The 23044-nt window shown below is 44.3% G+C and overlaps 7 non-coding genes across 7 annotated transcripts; all 7 read left to right on the top strand.

Annotated features, from left to right (window-relative positions):
• Positions 1-3268: 3268 nt before the first annotated feature.
• On the top strand, positions 3269-3340 carry trnap-agg (transfer RNA proline (anticodon AGG)). The gene has a single exon. It is a non-coding gene; the product is annotated as a tRNA-Pro (tRNA).
• Positions 3341-3428: 88 nt separating this feature from the next.
• On the top strand, positions 3429-3502 carry trnai-aau (transfer RNA isoleucine (anticodon AAU)). Its single transcript has one exon. It is a non-coding gene; the product is annotated as a tRNA-Ile (tRNA).
• Positions 3503-3583: 81 nt separating this feature from the next.
• trnav-gac (transfer RNA valine (anticodon GAC)) lies at positions 3584-3656 on the top strand. The gene has a single exon. It is a non-coding gene; the product is annotated as a tRNA-Val (tRNA).
• A 90-nt stretch (positions 3657-3746) lies between these two features.
• trnaq-uug (transfer RNA glutamine (anticodon UUG)) lies at positions 3747-3818 on the top strand. The gene has a single exon. It is a non-coding gene; the product is annotated as a tRNA-Gln (tRNA).
• A 4081-nt stretch (positions 3819-7899) lies between these two features.
• On the top strand, positions 7900-7973 carry trnai-aau (transfer RNA isoleucine (anticodon AAU)). The gene has a single exon. It is a non-coding gene; the product is annotated as a tRNA-Ile (tRNA).
• Positions 7974-9008: 1035 nt separating this feature from the next.
• On the top strand, positions 9009-9080 carry trnap-agg (transfer RNA proline (anticodon AGG)). Its single transcript has one exon. It is a non-coding gene; the product is annotated as a tRNA-Pro (tRNA).
• A 255-nt stretch (positions 9081-9335) lies between these two features.
• trnaf-gaa (transfer RNA phenylalanine (anticodon GAA)) lies at positions 9336-9408 on the top strand. Its single transcript has one exon. It is a non-coding gene; the product is annotated as a tRNA-Phe (tRNA).
• Positions 9409-23044: the final 13636 nt, after the last annotated feature.

The following is a 23044-nucleotide window of genomic DNA, read 5'->3' as shown; positions in this document are numbered from 1 at the left end:
TAATATTAACATGTACCAGCTGCAAAGAGTTTGCTTCGTCTTTACAGGGACAGGTATAATATTATGAAATGCAGTTTAATTTAGCAATTAACAGTGTTCACATGTTAGACATATTTCACAGAGTCGATTTGCTTAACTGAGATCGGCTTCGTGCCGATCAGTTCTTCAGTGGGTTCGCGTTGCGCGACTTTCACTGGAGCGCGCATTAAAAAAAAAAAAATTAATACACAATATACTCATAGATTGAAACTGAATTTGCTCATAAAACAAAGTTTGAAATGCCTCGCGATCTCCACCAAACTGTAGCGACAATGAGTCTTACATTAAATTAGTTCAAATTATATATAGGGAATTTAATAATTAATCATGAATGATTAATATATTGCACATTACAGTTAAATTATCGAAGCTGAAAATAGATCGATTGTATATATGAATGATCACCATAATGCGTTATGGTTCGTCATAAATATATCAATAGTCTTATTACAGATCGATTATATGAGATAACCTTAAATGGAATTAATTTAGTTATCGAACAATCTGTTTGTCCAGCAAACGGCCGTAAGATTAACTTATCAATTTTCAACAAAAATTATCTCTTTCTTATAATTCCAAAAAAGCTATTTTCTGGCCATAAAAAATCACCTTCTTGTTATTATAAAATTTAGGTTACTGAAATAGTAACGAATTGTAAAGCTTTGTAGCTAAAGGGTCGAACACTTCATTGACTTTGTAAAAATGAGCACTTTAGACAATTAGCAATCAAGAATATAATGGTTTTAATAAAAAGAAACTATGGATACAGAATTCTACATTTAAACCCGGGATACATGTATGTACAATAAACAGTAAAACTAACGAGACAAACGAATAACAACGGGAGTGAGAGAGAGAGAGATTGAGTGAGAGAGAGAGAGAGTGAAGTATATATATATATATAGAGAGAGAGATAGATAGAGGATGAGAAAGTGAAACTAACGGTCAGGATGAGAGAGATCACCGGGGTGATCGCAGCATGGCAAAAATCACAGACAATAACCCTTAGAGAGGCAACAAGAAATCACATCAATCAAATCAAATCAATAACCTATACTTGCGAATATGGTTCTCTTTGTGTTGCTGAGGAACGCAGAGTCGTATGCGTGTTTGTCCTTCGGTGCTATAGGCTTGTTCTCTCGTGTCTTCCGGGGCGAGCAGACTCGCGGGAAGTTTTAAAGGTTCACCAAACGTGAAGTTACCAAGGAAATAGAGCGGGAAAAGTTCTTCTTTGTCTTGTCAGGATAATTGATGATGCTATAAAATTTTGTCATTTCTAGCCAGAAAGATTGTACACACAGAACAATACATTTTACTGTAATATCCTATGTATGACTGGTTTAGTCAAAACAAGACGGTCAAACAGGTACCAAGAATGGCCGGAACGAGTAGAAGAAACATAAAGTTACATTCATATGCAGAATTACACACATTTAATGTTCACTCACACGACTATAAAGCCGTAATACCGGCTACCATGACCTAGGAAAGATCAAATTCATGTTTATACATTTCTTAAGTGGTTATATATAGATTGCAGAGTCTATTAGTCTTTCTTCATCAGAATTCAAGTGGGAGCTGTGATTCCCTTGGAATTCCTTTTGGGGGTCATAAAGTTTTATGACCTAGCAAGAGGGAGAGTTACAGAAGATGATCCTGTTAGGTAATCTTTCGTTAGAAATACACTTAAGATTTGAAGTTACAGACCAGTCTCCAATTACATCTATAGAATAAGACAAAACTAAATAGATATGCATGCATACAGGAACGTTAGATACAATTCTGTGTTATATACATTAAGGACATTCCTATCCTAAGTTATCCTAAGTTAGTCTAAAAAGGACGTTTGTGTGCGGGTATGTGTGGTGTGTGTGTGTATCCTTAGGGCATATTGTCCCTCCGTGGTGTGCACCACGTGAGGGTTTCGAGAACAACGGGACCTGTTTCTTGATTGCGCAATGCGTCATAAATGGAGTTAATCAATGACCTGCTGGCAGACATTGGGGCACCATTTCACATGATTCAAGGTTTTGTGAATTAAACATATATGTGTTCATATTTGTTCAGTAGTGAAAGAAAAACAGGATTCGGTCAGTCGCTACAGAGAGGAATGGCACTTCTCAGGTGTCAATCTACATTCACTCTTTGAGTGAACATCCTCAAAGGAAAAAAGATAATTTAAAAGTGTACGTAAAAGGTTTTATTTCATTTTTTATCGTAATCACTGACTAAAGCTCATTCTTGTCATCTCACACTTCCCCCACTCCCCTTGGAATAAGTGGCTGTTGTAGTGTTTGGTCTGCTTCGCTTCACACTTGGCTGATCCCATCTTTTTTTCTTCTTGCATTTCTTCTAATGGTGCTTGGATGAAAAACAGGATAATTGTCACTGCTTCCTTCCATCTTTACATCATCATGTCATCTCTCTACTAATCATACATGCTTTGCAATAAACCTTGTAATCGCAGTAGCTGTCCAGCAGAGCTGAGAAAGTCATGCAGTGAAAGTCTAAAACAATAAAATAATTTTGTTGTGTATTTTTACGCTCCAGCCACTGCAGGCTCAAGAGGCCCTGCTCCTGCCCCGGCTCGTGCTACTGCCCCTGCTCCTGCCCTTTATCCTGCTCCTCCAGCATCGTGGACCCCTGGCCAGGTGTCCCAGTCGCCTGCAGAGCTTCCTGTCCACTGGAAAGAGCAACTCCCATCTTTCCAGCAAGGCCTTCAACCCCTGTCCCTCTGCACCAGGACCATCCTCACTACAGCCACACACAGGACTGCAGCGCCCTGCCCAGCCTCCTCTGCAGTCTCCTCCTCTGCGCCCTGCCCAGCCTCCTCTGCAGTCTCCTCCTCTGCGCCCTGCCCAGCCTCCTCTGCAGTCTCCTCCTCTGCGCCCTGCCCAGCCTCCTCTGCAGTCTCCTCCTCTGCGCCCTGCTCAGCCTCCTCTGCAGTCTCCTCCACAGCCTTCTGTCCAGCCAAGTGCTGCCTCTGCTCCTGCAACATAAACTGTGTCCAGTGTTGCAGACCAGGCTCCTGTAAGTAAGCTTCTCATTATTCGTGTGCAGGTGCTGCAGCGTGATTTCCAATGACCACAAAAAAGAGGCCGCATTTCCTCTGTGCTGGAAACTTTGCACTGGCTACCTTTTAATTGTAGATTTAATCAAAAAATTGCGCTTTAAGCCATGCAAGCTGAAATGTTTGCGGCCCGGCAGCAGCAGGGAGGATATATGTTTCGGCTCGTTGGTCTAGGGGTATGATTCTCGCTTAGGGTGCGAGAGGTCCCGGGTTCAAATCCCGGACGAGCCCATTATTAGCCTTTGCTTTTAATCTCTTCAGCCTGATTAGGGCAACCAGGATATTTCTGAGAAATTGGGGATAAAATGTGCCAGAGAGAGGCCGGTTAGCTCAGTTGGTTAGAGCGTGTTGCTAATAACGCCAAGGTCGCGGGTTCGATCCCCGTACGAGCCACTCATTTTCTCTCTGGGGCCTTCTCGAAAATGACGGGCGGTCTCCCAGACATCCCTGCTGGCTAAACCACACTAGTACCTGGCCGTAATAGCTCAGTTGGGAGAGCGTTAGACTGACGATCTAAAGGTCTCTGGTTCAATCCCGGGTTTCGGCAGAGGAACTACGTCCGCCTCTTTAAGTCTATCTGATTCCACCTAGCCTCATCGCTATCTTCGTCTCAGATAGCCAGCTAGCAGAGTGTGTTGGTTCCATGGTGTAATGCTTAGCACACTGGGCTTTGAATCCAGCGATCCGAGTTCAAATCTCGGTGGAACCTATTTAGGTTCTTTGCGGAAGGGAGGGAAAAAACAGAGGTGATGCGCAACTGCTGACATGGCAGTGAAATTGACACTCTCAAACCGAGTCGGAATTGGGGAAACATGGGCTTAAAAAGCAAAGGCTTCATTTGCTCCTTGCTATTGTGCTTCTGGACTCAATGACTTAAATCTCTGCTGCTCATGGGAAAAGTTGACACACGCCAAGGTTCCATGGTGTAATGGTTAGCGCTCTGAATCCAGCGATCCGAGTTCAAATCTCGGTGGGACCTGCTTTTGCCAGGAATGTGTGCAGTACCTCGTTCGAAAAAACTTTTTCGGCAGCAGTGAGCCGCAAGAGCTCATCTAGGTAGTGCCCCTTGAAGGGGGGCGTAAAAAGGATGGACAGCACTGGAGAATGCAGGCATCGATCCCACTACCTCTCGCTTGCGCCTACTGCTTCCTACCGATTGAGCCAAAGTAAGCCCACGTGAGCCAATCGTGTTTCTCTGCTGTGGCTTACTTTTGACCAATCGCGTTCTCTCCTGTGGCTTACTTTTGACCAATTTTGTTTCTCTCCTGTGGCTTACTTTTGACCAAACGCCTTTCTCTCCTGTGGCTTACTTTTGACCAATCGCGTTTCTCTCCTGGCTCTGCTCCTGTGGCTTACTTTTGACCAATCGGCGACCGCTATTATTATCGTCATCTTTGCAATCTTTGCAACAGGTAAGTCTATTCTTCACGACTGTATAATCGATCATTATTTATTCATAAACAGTGTTTGTTTTTAGACAATTAAACATGCCAATAAAGCCGGCTAGCGTGTAATAGCACACGTTTTTTTCTGTACATGTGAACCTGCAACTTTACCATGATATACAGTAAAAAACATGCCACTACTGTCAAGATTATTAGCCGACCGCTAATTAAGCTATATCCTCCTTAAACCATTTTTTTGTTGTTGTTAATTTAGTATTTTTTTGTGTCATTCATTACATTATTTTGAGCAAAAGAAGATTTTTACTAAAACCTTTAAAAAAAAAAGTTTAATTCATACATGTTATACTATACTATGTTATACACCAGTATACATATTTATGTTATCTTTTTAAATACTATGTTATACATATTTAAAAAGACATGAATAGGCAAAAACAAGTGTTTTTTTGTTTCAACAAATGATTCTCAACTATGTTATAAAAGATATACCAAAACGATTTGATATACCATTTTAAGTTTTAGATCTGTTTGATGATCATATTATTATGAATTGTCATAAACGCCTTTATGTTATATTTGGTGTTTCTTAGTAATCTCTGCCACAAAAGCTAAACAAAACAAAACGATTTAGGCATGGCATGATACCAGCAAGATTGTACCAAGAAGTGTTATTTATTTTCTTATTAATAAGTTCATCACACTATTTACAATTTGTACACAAGGCAATTCAAAGTGATTCACAGTTGTATAAAAAACAATAATGCTTATGCTCATAATAATAATAATCATTAATTATTATAATATTATAATAATTAATTACATAAAAAACAAATGCTGTAGTAAAATACTTTCAGTTGGAATATGACAGCTATGTAACGTTCTGTTTATGCCTGTGTCCTTTCAGATTATGTATGCATACCCGGTTTTACGGAGAACCTCTGAGGGTCGACTCCTTATGGGGCCAACTGAGGAGGCCAATAGGAGGAAGATCGTGTTGGCAGGGAGGGCCAGGTGTAAGGAGGAGGTCCTGGCTGAGGCCACTGCCTTTGTGAGGCAGAATGGAGGGAATCCTGGAGACCAGTTCCTGGTTCTGGCTCACTGCAAGATCCAGTTTGGGAAACACCAGGGTCAGAGGTTCCTGTGGCTGCTGGAGAACTCACTGGAGTATGCCTGCTATCTGGTCAGCAGCATTTTGGGGGAGGAGGAGAGGGACAACCCGCTGTCAGACAACAAACACCTGTTCCTCAGATACACCTCGCAGATCAGGGAGGTAGGCTAGGCTGTGGAGGTGTATCAGAAAAAACAGGCCATGCTGCAGGAGGCCCAGAGGACAGGAGACTCTGGATGTCTGATGGTGGAGTTTGGGGATTTTAAGGGTAGGTCAATGAAGGAGGTGTATGAGGACCCAAGCAAGGAGGCCCAGGCTCTCATCACCTACCTGAAGAAGGCAAAGGCCAGGCCTAACACCAATATGGCCCTTTTCAAAGCCTACGTGCTGAAGAGGCAGGCTCCATTCCACGTGCCCACCACCACTGTGCCCACTGCATCTGTCCTCACTGCTGCTGTGCCCACTGCCACTGTGTCTGTTCCTCCTCCACCTACTGCCACTAAGAACAGGCCACTGCTGGCGACCAATGTGAAGGCCCTGTTGGCGCGGGGGAAGCATTTATTTGCTTCACAGCTGGCACAAAAGATTTTGGCTCCAGCCAAACCCTGTAAGTGATTTGCAAGCTTTAAAATCATTACAGTATATATTATGCAGTATATATGTCTAACGAAAATACGTGTTCAACAGCTGCAGGACCACATGTACATTCTGCGTCTGAGTCCGCAGCCCGGAGACAGCTCTTTACATGTGGTGAGTATCACTTAACGCATACAAGTGTGTTGGTGACATGTGCTTAGTGTTTTATGTTATTTTACAGACTCTGCTGCTACGGATTTTTTTGAGGAGGAAGATGACCTGGAGATGGCAACTGTAGCCTCGCAAGCTGAGGAACAACTTCCTCAAGGTATCTAAATCTTAAACAATATATAACAAACAATTACAAATAAAACAAAACAGTATTTTTTAAATGACATATTATTTTATTTCACAACACAGAGGAATGGCACTTTTCAGGTGTCAATCTACATTCACTCTTTTAGTGAACATCCTCAAAGGAAAAAAGATAATTTAAAGGTGTATGTAAAAGGTTTTATTTCATTTTTTGTCGTAATCACTGACTAAAGCTCATTCTTGTCATCTCACACTTCCCCCACTCCCCTTGGAATAAGTGGCTGTTGTAGTGTTTGGTCTGCTTCGCTTCACACTTGGCTGATCCCATCTTTTTTTCTTCTTGTATTTCTTCTAATGGTGCTTGGATGAAAAACAGGATGATTTTCACTGCTTCCTTCCATCTTTTCATCATCATGTCATCTCTCTACTAATCATACATGCTTTGCAGTGAACCTTGTAACTGCAGTAGCTGTCCAGCAGAGCTGAGAAAGTCATGCAGTGAAAGTCTAAAACAATAAGATAATTTTGTTGTGTTTTTTTACGCTCCAGCCACTGCAGGCTCGAGAGGCCCTGCTCCTGCCCCGGCTCGTGCTACTGCCCCTGCTCCTGCCCCTTATCCTGCTCCTCCAGCATTGTGGACCCCTGGCCAGGTGTCCCAGTCGCCTGCAGAGCTTCCTGTCCACTGGAAAGAGCAACTCCCATCTTTCCAGCAAGGCCTTCAACCCCTGTCCCTCTGCACCAGGACCATCCTCACTACAGCCACCCACAGGACTGCAGCGCCCTGCCCAGCCTCCTCTGCAGTCTCCTCCTCTGCGCCCTGCCCAGCCTCCTCTGCAGTCTCCTCCTCTGCGCCCTGCCCAGCCTCCTCTGCAGTCTCCTCCTCTGCGCCCTGCCCAGCCTCCTCTGCAGTCTCCTCCTCTGCGCCCTGCTCAGCCTCCTCTGCAGTCTCCTCCACAGCCTTATGTCCAGCCAGGTGCTGCCTGTGCTCCTGCAACATCAACTGGGTCCAGTGTTGCAGACCAGGCTCCTGTAAGTAAGCTTCTCATTATTCGTGTGCAGGTGCTGCAGCGTGATTTCCAATGACCACAAAAAAAGAGGTCGCATTTCCTCTGTGCTGGAAACTTTGCACTGGCTACCTTTTAATTGTAGATTTAATCAAAAAATTGAGCTTTAAGCCATGCAAGCTGAAATGTTTGCGGCCCGGCAGCAGCAAGGAGGATGTATGTTTCGGCTTGGTTGGGGATATTATTCTCGCTTAGGGTGCGAGAGGTCCCGGCTTCAAATCCCGGACGAGCCCATTATTTGGCTTTGTTTTTAATCTCTTCAGCCTGATTAGGGCAACCAGGATATTTCTGAGAAATTGGGGATAAAATGTGCCAGAGAGAGGCCGGTTAGCTCAGTTGGTTAGAGCGTGGTGCTAATAACGCCAAGGTCGCGGGTTAGATCCCCGTACGGGCCACACATTTTCTCTCTGGGACCTTCGCTCTGCTCTTCTCGAAAATGACGTTCGGTCTCCCAGACATCGCTGCTGGCTAAACCACACAAGTACCTGGCCGAAATAGCTCAGTTGGGAGACCGTTAGACTGAAGATCTAAAGGTCCCTTGTTCAATCCCGGGTTTCGGCAGAGGAACCACGTCCGCCTCTTTTAGTCTACCTGATTCCACCTAGCCTCATCGCTATCTGCCTCTCAGACAGCCAGCTAGCAGGGTGGTTTGTTCCATGGTGTAATGGTTAGCACTCTGGGCTTTGAATCCAGCGATCCAAGTTCAAATCTCGGTGGAACCTTTTTAGGTTCTTTGCGGAAGGGTGGGAAAAAACAGAGGTGATGCGCAACTGCCGACGTGGCAGTGAAATTGGCACTCTCAAACAGAGTCGGAATTGGGGAAACATGGGCTTAAAAAGCAAAGGCTTCATTTGCTCCTTGCTATCGTGCTTCTGGACTCAATGACTTAAATCTCTGTTGCTCATGGGAAAAGTTGACACACCCCAAGGTTCCATGGTGTAATGGTTTGCACTCTGGGCTCTGAATCCAGCGATCCGAGTTCAAATCTCTGTGGGTCCTGCTTTTGCCAGGAATGTGTGCAGTACCTCGTTCGAAAAAACTTTTTCGGCAGCAGTGAGCCGCAAGAGCTCATCTAGGTAGTGCCCCTTGAAGGGGGGCGTAAAAAGGATGGACAGCACTGGAGAATGCAGGCATCGATCCCGCTACCTCTCACATGCTAAGCGAGCGCTCTACCATTTAAGCTAATTCCCCTCACTGATGGAGAAGAGGTGTCCATCGTTCTCAAAGACAAAGACGAGGCGCGATCCCTAGCACGTGTGCAGGTGCTGCAGCTTGATTTCCAATGACCACAAAAAAGAGCCCGCATTTCCTCTGTGCTGGCAACTTTGCACTGGCTACCTTTTAATTGTAGATTTATTAAAATATTGCGCTTTAAGCCATGCAAGCTGAAATGTTTTCGGCCCGGCAGCAGCAGGCAGGACGTATGTTTAGGCTCGTTGGTCTAGGGGTATGATTCTCGCTTAGGGTGCGAGAGGTCCCGTGTTCAAATCCCGGATGAGCCCATTATCAGGCTTTGCTTTTAATCTCTTCAGCCTGATTAGGGCAACCAGGATATTTCGGAGAAATTGGGGTTAAAATGAGCCAGATAGAGGCCGGTTACCTCAGTTGGTTAGAGCGTGGTGCTAATAGCGCCAAGATCAAGGGTTCGATCCCCGTACAGGCAACTCATTTTCTCTCTGGGACCTTCGCTCTGCTCTTCTCGAAAATGACTGGCGGTCTCCCAGACATGGCTGCTGGCTAAACCACACAAGTACCTGGCTGAAATAGCTCAGTTGGAAGAGCGTTAGACTGAAGATCTAAAGGTCCCTGGTTCAATCCCGGGTTTCGGCAGAGGAACCACGTCCGCCTCTCTTAGTCGAGGCGGTCCATTGACCAAACGCCAGCTCTTATCTACCTGATTCCACCTAGCCTCATCGCTATCCGCCTCTCAGACAGCAGGGTGTGTTTGTTCCATGGTGTAATGGTTAGCACTCTGGGCTTTGAATCCAGAGTTCAAATCTCTGTGGGACCTGCATTTGCCAGGAATATGTGGAGCACCTCGTTCGAAAAAACATTTTCGGCAGCACTGAGCCGCAAGAGCTCATCTAGGTAGTGCCCTTTGAAGGGGGGCGTAAAAAGGATGGACAGCACTGGAGAATGCAGGCATCGATCCCGCTACCTCTCGCTTGCGCTTGCTGCTTCCTACAGATTGAGCTAAAGTAAGCCCAAAGTAAGCCCACATGAGCCAATCGCGTTTCTCTGCTGTGGCTTACTTTTGACCAATCGCGTTTCTCTCCTGTGGCTTACTTTTGACCAATCGCGTTTCTCTCCTGTGGCTTACTTTTGACCAATCGCGTTTCTCTCCTGTGACTTACTTTTGACCAATCGCGTTTCTCTCCCATGGCTTACTTTTGACCAATCGTGTTTCTCTTCTGTGACGTACTTTTGACCAATCAGCGGCTCCTATTATTGTCATCTTTGCAACAGGTAGGGCTATTCTTCATTACTGTATAATCGTTTAATATTTATTCATATATATTGTGTATTTTTGGAAAATTAGACATGCCAATATAGCTAGCTAGCGTGTTTTTTACAGGTTTACTTCAGTACCTGTGAACCTGTAACTTTTCCCATGATAAAATATAGAAAAGAAAACATGTAGCTACTGTTAAGTTAATTAGCCGGCCGCTAATTAAGCTATATCCTCCTGAGACCAAAAAAAGTTTAGTTAATAATTTAGTATTTTGTGTGTCATTACATTGTTTAGAGCATAAGAAAGTTTTTTGCAAAAACGTTTTTTTTTTTGTTTAATAATGTTCATATAGGTTATACTATTTCTTCTGTATAGGACACTACTAGGACTCATTTTTTATTATTATTTTATTTAAAAAGACGTGATCTAAAAAAAAAACATTGTTTTTGCCTATTCATGTCTTTAAATAAAATAATAATAAAAAATGAGTCCTAGTGTCCTCTACAGAAGACATAGTATAACCTATATGAACATTATTTAAAAAAAAAAACGTTTTTGCAAAAAACTTTCTTATGCTCTAAACAATGTAATGACACACATAATACTAAATTAACTAAACTTTTTTTGGTCTCAGGAGGATATAGCTTAATTATATCAGTGTTTTATATCCTGAAATTGTTTAGGTTTCAGGATTTTATATACCAAACTTTGTATGAAGATGATTCCCAACTATGTTATAAAAGATAACAGAATGATTTGATATAGACTTCCATTTTGCTTTATGCAATATGTGTGTAAAATGGCCATAAGCGGGTTTTCCCATTTTATACAATGTATCTATGTATCTAATTTGCATATTAATGTATTCTTGGGGCAACATGTAATGAAAAAAGAAGTGTAATAATGGGAGTTAGTAGTAATTGCCAAGATTTTCATAATAATATCTAATATTTCATATAATTTCTTTCCATATTGTAACCCAAAATGCCTGATAAACATGATTTAAGTCCTGCTGTGTAGTTTGCTAAATTATTGTAACACACTTAACATACAGGTATCTTTTAGATTGACAGAGGTAATAGTCTCTTTCTGATTTTCATTTCAGAAAATGTACGCATACCCCGTTTTTCGTCGCCAGTCAGCAACATCAAACCGTCTCCTCATGGCGCCATCGGCGGAGGCGAAGCAACTTCAAAATGTGGTGTCTGGAAGGGCCAAATCGAAGGAGGAGGTGCTGGCAGAGGCAAGTACTTTTGTCTGCACAAACGGTGGAGATCCCAGTGACCAGTTTTTAGTACTGGCTCACTGCAAACTTCAGTTTGGGAAGTACCAGGGTCAGAGATTTAGATGGCTCCTGGAAAACTCTCTGGGGTACGCAGTGTATTTGGTGCTCAGCATTTCCAGTGAGAAAGCGCAGACAACCCCCCTGTCAGAAAATAAACAACTGTTCCTACAGTACACTTCTCATATTAGAGAGATGGCAGAAGAAGTAGAGAAGTATAAGAGGAAGCAGGAAATGCAAGCAGAAGCCCGGGCAACTGGAGACCAGGGCTGCTTGATGGTGGAGTTTGGTGACTTTCAGGGCCGGTCCATGAAGGATGTTTATGAAGACCAGAGCAATGAGGCCGAATCCCTCATCAGGTACTTGGTTAAGGCAGATGCCAGGCCCAACACTAACATGGCCATTTTCAAGGCGTATGTCCTGAAAAGACGGGCTTCTGATATGGGCACCAGTGTACATCAGCCTGCACGTCCACCTGCAGCCTCCAGTACCTCTGCACGTCCACCTGCAACCTCTAGTGCCTCTGCACGTCCACCTACAGCCATCCAAACTGGTTTACAGCTGACCGCCACTGTGAAAGCACTGTTGGCGCGTGGCAAACATTTGTCACCTTCACAGCTGGCAAAAAACTAATGTCACCAGTTAAACCCTGTGAGAAGAAGTGTAAATATAGAATTTTCCCTAAAGCAGTTCTACATGTATTCATTTATCGTCATGGCAAACTTGTCCACTTGTTGTTTCCAGATCCATTACTGCAGTCCACTTTACCTCCTCCGGCAGCAGAACCCCCAGCCAAACATTTGGTCCGAAAGCAGCTTTTCGCTACTGGTAAGTACGCAACATCTTACATATGTTTGTCTCCATGTATTGATCACAGTAATAGTTTTAACATTTGTGCTCCAGGCACTTCCATTCCCACTGCTGAAGATGATGATGAGGAGCTGGTATTTGCTGCATCACAATGTGAAGCACAGCTAAATACAGGTGTGGCATATGACACAAATGCAAATATTATAAGAATGTTTTGTGGAAACCCACTGAGAATCATTATTTTTGAAAATAAATAAACATTTTTAAATATTTTTTGTTTACAATACAGAATTATGTGACATCATGCCTCAAGCGGGAGGCATTCTTTGAGTGCACTTCTTCCAAACCTTAAGGATGTCCAAAGGTGTCAGTGTATTTATTTGCGTTTCCGAAGTTACCTGTTGCTAAACAATCACTGGATAACTTTTTCACACCGCTTGCTCTTCTCACTCACTCAACCTGAGCAGACAGGATGGTGGAGATTCATTGTTCTAATAATTAGAGGAACAGTTTTTCCTTATTGTGTCTGTGTGCATGCTTCATGTCTGTGGGCATCATACTTTTTTTTACTGAATTCATCACGACTCATTTTCCTTCTTTCATTCCATCTAATCCTCATTCTCAAAGAGCTATATTGATCCCATATTCCTTACATCAATAAAGTGTACACTGTGTTCTTTGCTTCTTGACACTAATACCATTTTCTTCACTGTTATTCCTAAATATAATCATAATTATTATTAATACTTGTTTAAAATTACTGCTTCGCCGGCTGTTTGTGGACTGCATTTATGGCATATTACTATCAAATAACAGTCATCCTTATATTGTTTATGTTACTGTTCACTCAGAGGCCTGTGCCGGTCCGTCTCCATCAGCGGAAACAGCACAGACACCAGCTCTTCCTCATCATCAGCCACCAGCTGAGCTTCCTAGTCACTGGAAAGATCATCTTCCACCTTTCCAGCATGAGTGGATCCGGAACACACTGTTTAAGGCCAACATGCGAACCGGAAAGCCAGAAATAGTGTCCCAGCTGAAGCTTTGGTGGTATCCTCCTCAGCCCCCTTTAATAAACACCCAGCCACCCGCCTCACCTGACCTCTTCTTCTGTCGGCCCATTTTCTTATGGATGCCGCTAAAGATGCGGTTGTTTCCTCTTGTCTGCGTTCGCCCAGACTGTGGTAAGCACAGACTTACAGCGGCAGGACTTTACCGTACCGTGCGCAAGGTCTTGGACATTGATGGGTGGTATGACCTTGCCACTGAGTATCTGGAGTGCAAACGCTGCAAAAAGAAGTATCCAGCTTGGAACGAGGACATCTTAGGACAGCTGGATATGGGCCACCGCAGTCAGTTTCCAGCTTTGCTGACATACAGGTAATTCATAATGACAATCATTCATTATTAGGCGCTTTTATTTGTGTTATTTTTTTCCAACCAAAGCATTTGCATGATTATACTGTTGTTTCTTTAGATACTCATGTGACAACCGGGTGGTGAGGATGATGAGGGAGAGGACACTGGGCAACAGTGTGACTCAGCTCTACAAGAAGCTGATGGAACAACACAGTGAGGCATGGACACAGCGGTCCTGCAGTACCTGACTGCCTGTGAACCATTCACAAGGTCCTCCCTTGTGCAGCCTCCTGTGTTTGCTGAGCCTCCCCTTTTACCTGCCCTTCCTAAACCTAAGTGGCTGTTAGCTGTGTACGCCAGGGATGTTCTGGGGCGACTGGACGAGGTCAAGGCCAAAATAACATCTGTATTTGGCTGTGTTCTCAAGATGGACTCCACAAAAAAGGTATCACAGCCCTGTTTATATCCAGAAATTGTCCAGATATGGATATGTGTGTGTGTACATAATGAAAAGTTATGAGTTTTTTTTTTTTTTTTTTTTTTAAATCTTTTTTTTCTTCAATAGGTCACAAAAAAACTTGCCGGTGCTGCTTCAGGAACAGCTGCCTGGTGCACAAATGTTGGTAACGAACACGGCCAAGTCCTTGTCTCTGTCCTAACAGCCGCCGAGGGACATGCACTGGACCCCATGGCAGCTGGCCTAATGAAACGCTACCGAGAGGCAGGAGAGGCATCCCCAAAGGTGATGTACGTGGACAGAGATTGCTGCAGTCAGCACGGCCAGTCTCAGGTGAAGGCCATGTTTTCGGAGTGGGATGAGCTTGAAGTGCGCCTGGACATCTGGCATTTCAAGCGGCGATTTGCTGCAGGTGTCACGACAGAGGCTCATCCGCTCTATGGGATCTTCATGGCACGTCTATCCATGTCCATATTCCGGTGGGATTCAGAGGATGTGGCTGCTCTTTGCCGTGCAAAGGAGGGTGAGCTGGCAGCAAAGAAGACTGGCTACATCTCAGAAAAGGCGGTCAGTGCTCGCATTAACCGGAGGGATTTGGCACTGCACTGCCGGAGGAGGACCAGGGGGGAGGAGGAGACCACCATATTGATTGGGTCACTGATTGATCAGTTTGACAGTGCGGACGGGAAGGATACTCTGGGAGTTCCACTTCTGAACCATGAACGGATCCAGCAGATATGGAAAGAACAGCGGAAGCATGTACAGTGTATCCAAGACCCACAGCACTTTCCGCTCTACATAAAGAAGGGGACACTGAAGAAAGGCGGTGTGGAGCTGTGCTGCTACAGGTGTGCTCGAGGCTCTACCTCCTTGGAGTCATTCCACCTCCACCTGAACCGTTTTATTCCAGGTATTACATACATATGGATTAGTAATTTTTCTGTAAAAAAATATAAGCACTGTAACTGCTTCCATTACGTTAAATTAATGTCACATTAAAAAAATGTCACACTTTTACTGTACTTTTCTGATGTCATAAAAGCATTGACAAAGCTGTCTTGCCTCACAAATCACTAATAACTCTGGTTATAATGACAATATTTTTTTTATGTAATTACATAACTCTATTACATGTAACCAGCTACTTCATAGCACCTCATGTGTAGTAAATATATTGTACATATGTGACATATAAAACCCTTTTTTTTTTTTTTACTTTTAGGAACCAGTGCCAGTGATGCGCATTTTCAAGCCTATCTCCTTGAGGGCTTGATGCGTTGGAATGATGACCGGATGGAAGATGCCATAAAAGGAGCGTCCTCCATCCGGTCATATGGCAGTGCCATGAGAGAGGTTGTGGACCAGCTTAGCCAGACAGTCTTTGGGAAGCCCTGGGATGAGCGCTATCGCCCTCCTGGAGCATATACAGGCAAGACATTCATTAATTTGTTATTTTGTAATACTCTACTAAGTATCAATTTAGCCTTAAATGTACTAGACAAAATATTAAGACATTTTTTTTCCCCTTTTATTCTCGTAGGTGAATTGCTAGGAATAGAGTACCTTTACAGCCAGACTGGCAAAACACTGACTCCAGTGCTCCAGAACCCAGAGGATGAAGACAGGCTGGTGGAGGAAATTGATGACCAAGACCTGCAAGATGAGGGGTTTGAGGAAGAGATCACGGAGGACATCACAGTTCCAGTGCTGTACGAGAATGACCCCTGCCATGATCTCGCAAACAGCCCCTCATCTTTGCCTCAGCCTCAGTCCCCAGCATCACCGGCTGATGTATCAATGGCTGACGTGTCACTGGCTGAGCCATCCACATCAACTAGAGAAGGACACCAACTTGCCCCTGCCCCTTCAGTGTTGTCACAGCCATCTGACACTGGAAGCAGTTTCTCCGACGAGGCTCAGGTAAAACACTTTAAGGGCTTTATTTAATTTCAATCTCGTTTTATTCCACATATATTAACATTAATCTGAATTTACTAGGGAGCAGTCATTGGGCCCGATGGCATTGCTGGGTGGGACAAGGTCCAGGATATGGCTGGTTACCTGGTTGGTCTTCGTGAGGCTCCTTACCTCACTGACCTGCAGGTGACAGAGGCCATTCAGCTGTGGACAGCTCTCCATGACATAGACAAACAGCGGGTCAACTATCAGCCTCGACATCAGCCTCAGCTGACACATGGACGCTTTAAGGCACCAAAGCGGTCCGGAGTCACACCGGGTGTGGAGAGTGTAAAACGGTGTCTGATTGGACATCCCGGGGGACCAGCACAGTGGCCCAGCACCAGCCGCTTGGTTGAGGCCATTTGTACAAAGCTGTGTGCTTTACACAAGTCGCCGACCAAGAAGGCTGGAGTTTGCCGCCCCAGGTGGTCTAAAATCCTCTCGGATTACCACCATATCCGAGAGCTGGTGCTTAACAATCGCAGGCTGATGGATGAAACAATGATCCAGCTGTTTGAGCTAAACCAGAAGACACTCATTCAGTGGTAAGCAAGGCACATTATTTTCTTCAAATTAACTGAATACTTTTTAAACATATATATAATACATGTAATTTATTTTCAGGTTTCAACGGCAGCAGAAAAAACAGGAAATGAGTGTCCTCGCTCAGGGACTGACTCCACCTGACCCAATTGCTGTGGCTGATACGCAGCTTCCTCCACCGAGGGAAAAATTGGATGAAGCGGCATCGACCTCACGCCCAAAACATACATTTACCCTTCCGCCAAATCGAGAAGGACAGGCTCCTCTTCTGTGACCAGGTCGACGGCCTGCTGCTGCCACCACCATGGTGTGCCCCATTGCACCTGCCCCCACAGCATCAGGAGTTGTGCAGCCCATTTCAGCACCTGGGTCATTGTCACTAGTCCTTAACCCAGATATGACCGTGTCAATGGTGATTCCACCTTCTGGTGCTTCAACATCCGGTGCAGGCCCAGCTCCACCTGCTCCTGTGTCTGCTGCTCCTGTTTCCCGTTACACCCAGAGGAACAGGCGCCGGCGGGCCCAGGAGACGGAAATCGGAGTCCATAAGAGGAAGTATGTGCGAGGGGTAACCTTTAACATGTGCAGCAAATGTGGGCAGCCCAAAACCAAAGAGTTTGGCCATAGCCGATATGGTAATGCCACATTTTGCTTGCCTGCCTCAAATGGAAAATCTTTAGATGACTGGTTGGCAGAACAGCGCCAGCAAAATACAAGCCAAACTCCACCTCCTCAATAAACAATTTGCTTTTTTCCTGTATATATTTTGTATATATTACTGTACATGGTTCCACCCAGTCTTTCATATTGTCCTATATATATATATATATATATATATATATATATATATATATATATATATATATATATATGTGTGTGTTTGTGTCTGTGTACTCATTTCATTATTTGTGTGTATTCATTTTAATATTTGTTTTTTTACATTTAAAGTGTCATTTAAATATTTGTGTATTCATTTTAATAAAACATTTTAAGTGTCATTGAAATATTTGTGTGTATTCATTTTAATAAAACATTTAAAGTGTCTTAAAGTAATCTAATAAATCATATCAATCAAATCATATCCCTCACAAAAAAAACACATATTTGAAGAAACATTTTTATTCATTTTATTCAATCATAAACAACATGTAATATGCAATTTTTTTTAAATAATATACACAAAAAAAACATTTAATAAAACATTTGAAGTGTCTTAAAACAAATCTGATAAATCATGTCAATCAAATCATATCCCTCCATTTTTATTCATTTTATTAAATAATCAACAACATGTAATGTGCAATATTTAAAAATTATATTAATACACACAAAAAAATATAAATCAATATAATGATGTCATAGATAAATGAAGACGCAGGCGCAGTTGATCACACGCAGAACACGGGTTCAAATCCAGCCCACGGAGGGTGACTTGTTTCAAATGTGACTAAAACTCCTTCATAACGCACAGGAATATAGCCCTGATAATGTTGCAGGGGAAATTTGTGGGCAAATTCTCGTTTTTCGCGTCTTTTTGGCTTGTGTGTGGGGGCGCAAAGATTGGGCCCCTTCTTATGCTAAGCGAGCGCTCTACCATTTGAGCTAATTCCCCTCGATGATGGAGAGAAGGTGTCCATCGCTCTCAAAGACAAAGACGAGGCGCGATCCCTAGCACGTGTGCAGGTGCTGCAGCCTGATTTCCAATGACACAAAAAAACAGGCCGCATTTCCTCTGTGCTGGCATCTTTGCACTGGCTACCTTTTAATTGTAGATTTAATCAAAAAATTGCGCTTTGAATCCAGCGATCCGAGTTCAAATCTCGGTGGAACCTTTTTAGGTTCTTTGCGGAAGGGAGGGAAAAAACAGAGGTGATGCGTAACTGCTGACGTGGCGGTGAAATTGGCACTCTCAAACCGAGTCGGAATTGGGGAAACATGGGCTTAAAAAGCAAAGGCTTCATTTGCTCCTTGCTATCGTGCTTCTGGACTCAAGGACTTAAATCCTTGCTATCTTGCTTCTGGACTCAATGACTTAAATCTCTGCTGCTCATGGGAAAAGTCGACACACGCCAAGGTTCCATGGTGTAAAGGTTAGCACTCTGGGCTCTGAATCCAGCGATCCGAGTTCAATCTCGGTGGGACCTGCTTTTGCCAGGAATGTGTGCAGTACCTCGTTCGAAAAAACTTTTTCGGCAGCACTGAGCTGCAAGAGCTCATCTAGGTAGTGCCCCTTGAAGGGGGGCGTAAAAAGGATGGACAGCACTGGAGAATGCAGGCATCGATCCCACTACCTCTCGCTTGCGCCTACTGCTTCCTACCGATTGAGCCAAAGTAAGCCCAAAGTAAGCCCACGTGAGCCAATCGTGTTTCTCTGCTGTGGCTTACTTTTGACCAATCACGTTCTCTCCTGTGGCTTACTTTTGACCAATCGTGTTTCTCTCCTGTGGCTTACTTTTGACCAATCGCCTTTCTCTCCTGTGGCTTACTTTTGACCAATCGCGTTTCTCTCCTGGCTCTGCTCCTGTGGCTTACTTTTGACCAATCAGCGACCGCTATTATTATCGTCATCTTTGCAATATTTGCAACAGGTAAGTCTATTCTTCACAACTGTATAATCGATCATTATTTATTCATAAACAGTGTTTGTTTTTAGACAATTAAACATGCCAATAAAGCTAGCTAGCGTGTAATAGCACACGTTTTCTTCTGTACATGTGAACCTGCAACTTTACCATGATATACAGTAAAAAACATGCCACTACTGTCAAGATAATTAGCCGACCGCTAATTAAGCTATATCCTCCTTAAACCATTTTTTTTGTTGTTGTTAATTTAGTATTTTTTTGTGTCATTCATTACATTATTTTGACCACAAGAAGATTTTTACTAAAACCTTTAAAAAAAAAGTTTAATTCATATATGTTATACTATACTATGTTATACACCAGTATTCATATTTATGTTATCTTTTTAAATACTATGTTATACATATTTAAAAAGACATGAATAGGCAAATGAATTTTTTGTTTCAACAAATGATTCTCAACTATGTTATAAAAGATATACCAAAACGATTTGATATACCATTTTAAGTTTTAGATCTGTTTGATGATCATATTATTATGAATTTTCATAAACGCCTTTATGTTATATTTGGTGTTTCTTAGTAATCTCTGCCACAAAAGCTGAACAAAAACAAAACGATTTAAGCATGGCATGATACCAGCAAGATTGTACCAAGAAGTGTTATTTATTTTCTTATTAATAAGTTCATCACACTATTTACAATTTGTACACAAGGCAATTCAAAGTGATTCACAGTTGTATAAAAAACAATAATGCTTATGCTCATAATAATAATAATAATATTCATTAATTATTATAATATTATAATAATTAATTACATAAAAAACAAATGATGTAGTAAAATACTTTCAGTTGGAATATGACAGCTATGTAACGTTCTGTTTATGCCTTTGTCCTTTCAGATTATGTATGCATACCCGGTTTTACGAAGAACCTCTGAGGGTCGACTCCTTATGGGGCCAACTGAGGAGGCCAATAGGAGGAAGATCGTGTTGGCAGGGAGGGCCAGGTGTAAGGAGGAGGTCCTGGCTGAGGCCACTGCCTTTTTGAGGCAGAATGGAGGGAATCCTGGAGACCAGTTCCTGGTTCTGGCTCACTGCAAGATCCAGTTTGGGAAACACCAGGGTCAGAGGTTCCTGTGGCTGCTGGAGAACTCACTGGGGTATGCCTGCTATCTGGTCAGCAGCATTTTGGGGGAGGAGGAGAGGGACAACCCGCTGTCGGACAACAAACACCTGTTCCTCAGATACACCTCGCAGATCAGGGAGGTAGGCGAGGCTGTAGAGGTGTATCAGAAAAAAACAGGCCATGCTGCAGGAGGCCCAGAGGACAGGAGACTCTGGATGTCTGATGGTGGAGTTTGGGGATTTTAAGGGTAGGTCAATGAAGGAGGTGTATGAGGACCCAAGCAAGGAGGCCCAGGCTCTCATCACCTACCTGAAGAAGGCAAAGGCCAGGCCTAACACCAATATGGCCCTTTTCAAAGCATACGTGCTGAAGAGGCAGGCTCTAGCCCACGTGCCCACCACCACTGTGCCCAATGCATCTGTCCTCACTGCTGCTGTGCCCACTGCCACTGTGTCTGTTCCTCCTCCACCTACTGCCACTAAGAACAGGCCACTGCTGGCGACCAATGTGAAGGCCCTGTTGGAGCGGGGGAAGCATTTATTTGCTTCACAGCTGGCACAAAAGATTTTGTCTCCAGCCAAACCCTGTAAGTGGGTAAGTTTTTTCTTTTTTCTCCAGCCACTGCAGGCTCGAGAGGCCCTGCTCCTGCCCCGGCTCGTGCTACTGCCCCTGCTCCTGCCCCTTATCCTGCTCTGTACGGTTTCTTCCAAAATTTTGCCATCAATTTCTTTGAAATCAGACATAGTGGCTACTTTCTCGTGCTGTTGTCTGATCTGCCTGACCCCAGCGCAACTCAAGGATGAGCTGATCACCTTTCTGATATTATTGATTTTCTCAGAGAAGAAAGAAGTAAACTCACTGCACTTTCTCACTGAGAGCATTTCACTGGAAATCTGGCTTGGGGGGGGGGGGGGGGGGGTTGTCAGTCTCTCTACAGTAGCAAAAAGAGTGTGCGTGTTGTTTATATTGCTGTTTATAATATTCGAGAAAAAAGTCTGTCTAGGTTTGCTTAGTTCCTTATTGAAAGCATGGATGCTGTCTTTGTAGATGTTATAGTGGACTACAAGTTTTGTCTTCCGCCACATGCGCTCTGCTTTTCTGCATTGTCTTTTCATATTTTGCACTGCTGTTGAGTTTCTCCAAGGTGCTTTTTGTCTGCCACTCTTCTTCCTGACTTTCACAGGAGCAATATCATCAATTAAACTCTTAACTTTTGAGTTAAAAGAATCAAGGAGAAAATCAACAGAGTCAGCAGATATGCTTGGTGTTAAAGATATAGCCTTCATAAATAGTACACTAGTGTTCTCATTTAAGCATCTCTTCTTGACAGACACAGATCTAGCTTCAATGGCAGGAGAGATCAATATTGTCACGGTGTGGGCGTTGTGTTTTGTTCCTTGTTCTTGTCTGTCATGTGTTTCCCTGTCTGTACATGTTCAGCTGTTCCCCGTTCTGTTGATTAGTCTCCCCATGTGTTTCTGATTAGCCACGCCCCCTTGTTATCTTGTTTAGCTTGTTTGCCTGTGTATTTATACCCTTGTTCTTCAGTTGGTGTTTGTCAGTCGTTGTTTAATGTTCCTAGTTCTGTGTCCTGTGTGCCTTTTCTGAGTTTAGAGTTTTTTGGATTACTTGTCTGTTAGTTAATTAAAGTGCTTGCATTTGGATTCGCTCTCTGCTTCATTCCTCCTGCCAGCGTTACAGAACGACCGACCAAATATGAATCCAGCAGCACGGATCTCGCCTGATCTACACAGGCTAGACCGGGAGTTCGCTGGACAGATCGTGGCCTTGGCCCTGGAAAGCCTTGATCTGTTCCAGTACACCTGGGGGTTTGTTCCCCTCGCTGCCTCCTGCTCTCTGGGTGATGAGGCGATTAAGATGTGCTACCGGCTGGGGGCTAAGGAGGTCGACCCGAGGGAGCTCCCCGATCTCTCCGGTCTGGACTGGAGAGAGGCACTCACCAGATGTCTGGAGAGCTTCCTCCCGTGGCACGCCACGTCATCACCTGTTCTACACGTTCACCAAGACATGCCTGAGCTTCACCACGACATGCCTGAGCTTTACGTCAGCCACGTCCGGCCAGAGCTTCACGTCAGCCACGTCCGGCCAGAGCTTCACGTCAGCCACGTCCGGCCAGAGCTTCACGTCAGCCACGTCCGGCCAGAGCTTCACGTCAGCCACGTCCGGCCAGAGCTTCACGTCAGCAACGTTTGGCCAGAGCCTTCACCGCGGGTCCCGTCCAGCACAGAGCCTTCACCGCTGGTCCCATCCAGCACAGAGCCTTCACCGCTGGTCCCGTCCAGCAAAGAGCCTTCACCGCTGGTCCCGTCCAGCAAAGAGCCTTCACCGCTGGTCCCGTCCAGCACAGAGCCTTCACCGCTGGTCCCGTCCAGCACAGCGCCCTCACCGCTGGTCCCGTCCAGCACAGCGCCCTCACCGCTGGTCCCGTCCAGCACAGCGCCCTCACCGCTGGTCCCGTCCAGCACAGCGTCCTCTCGCTCTCGGAGACGGAAGAGGAAGAGGACTTCCCGCGTCCCGCAATGCCTGGAAGTCCTCCCTGTACTTCCTGTCAGCCCAGAGTCCTCGCCGCTGGTCCCGTCCGATCCAGAGACTGTTCAAGTCACGTCTGCCGATCCAGAGACTGTTCAAGTCACGTCTGCCGATCCAGAGACTGTTCAAGTCACGTCTGCCGATCCAGAGGCTGTTCAAGTCACGTCTGCCGATCCAGAGGCTGTTCAAGTCACGTCTGCCGATCCAGAGGCTGTTCAAGTCACGTCTGCCGATCCAGAGGCTGTTCAAGTCACGTCTGCCGATCCAGAGGCTGTTCAAGTCACGTCTGCCGATCCAGAGGCTGTTCAAGTCACGTCTGCCGATCCAGAGGCTGTTCAAG

Source organism: Siphateles boraxobius, unplaced genomic scaffold (assembly GCF_051911475.1).
Source record: "Siphateles boraxobius isolate OS27281-9 unplaced genomic scaffold, OSU_SipBor_1 116, whole genome shotgun sequence".
Lineage (NCBI taxonomy): Eukaryota > Metazoa > Chordata > Actinopteri > Cypriniformes > Leuciscidae > Siphateles > Siphateles boraxobius.
Note: the sequence above shows the minus strand (reverse complement) of the source record. Positions and strands in the feature narration are given on the sequence as shown.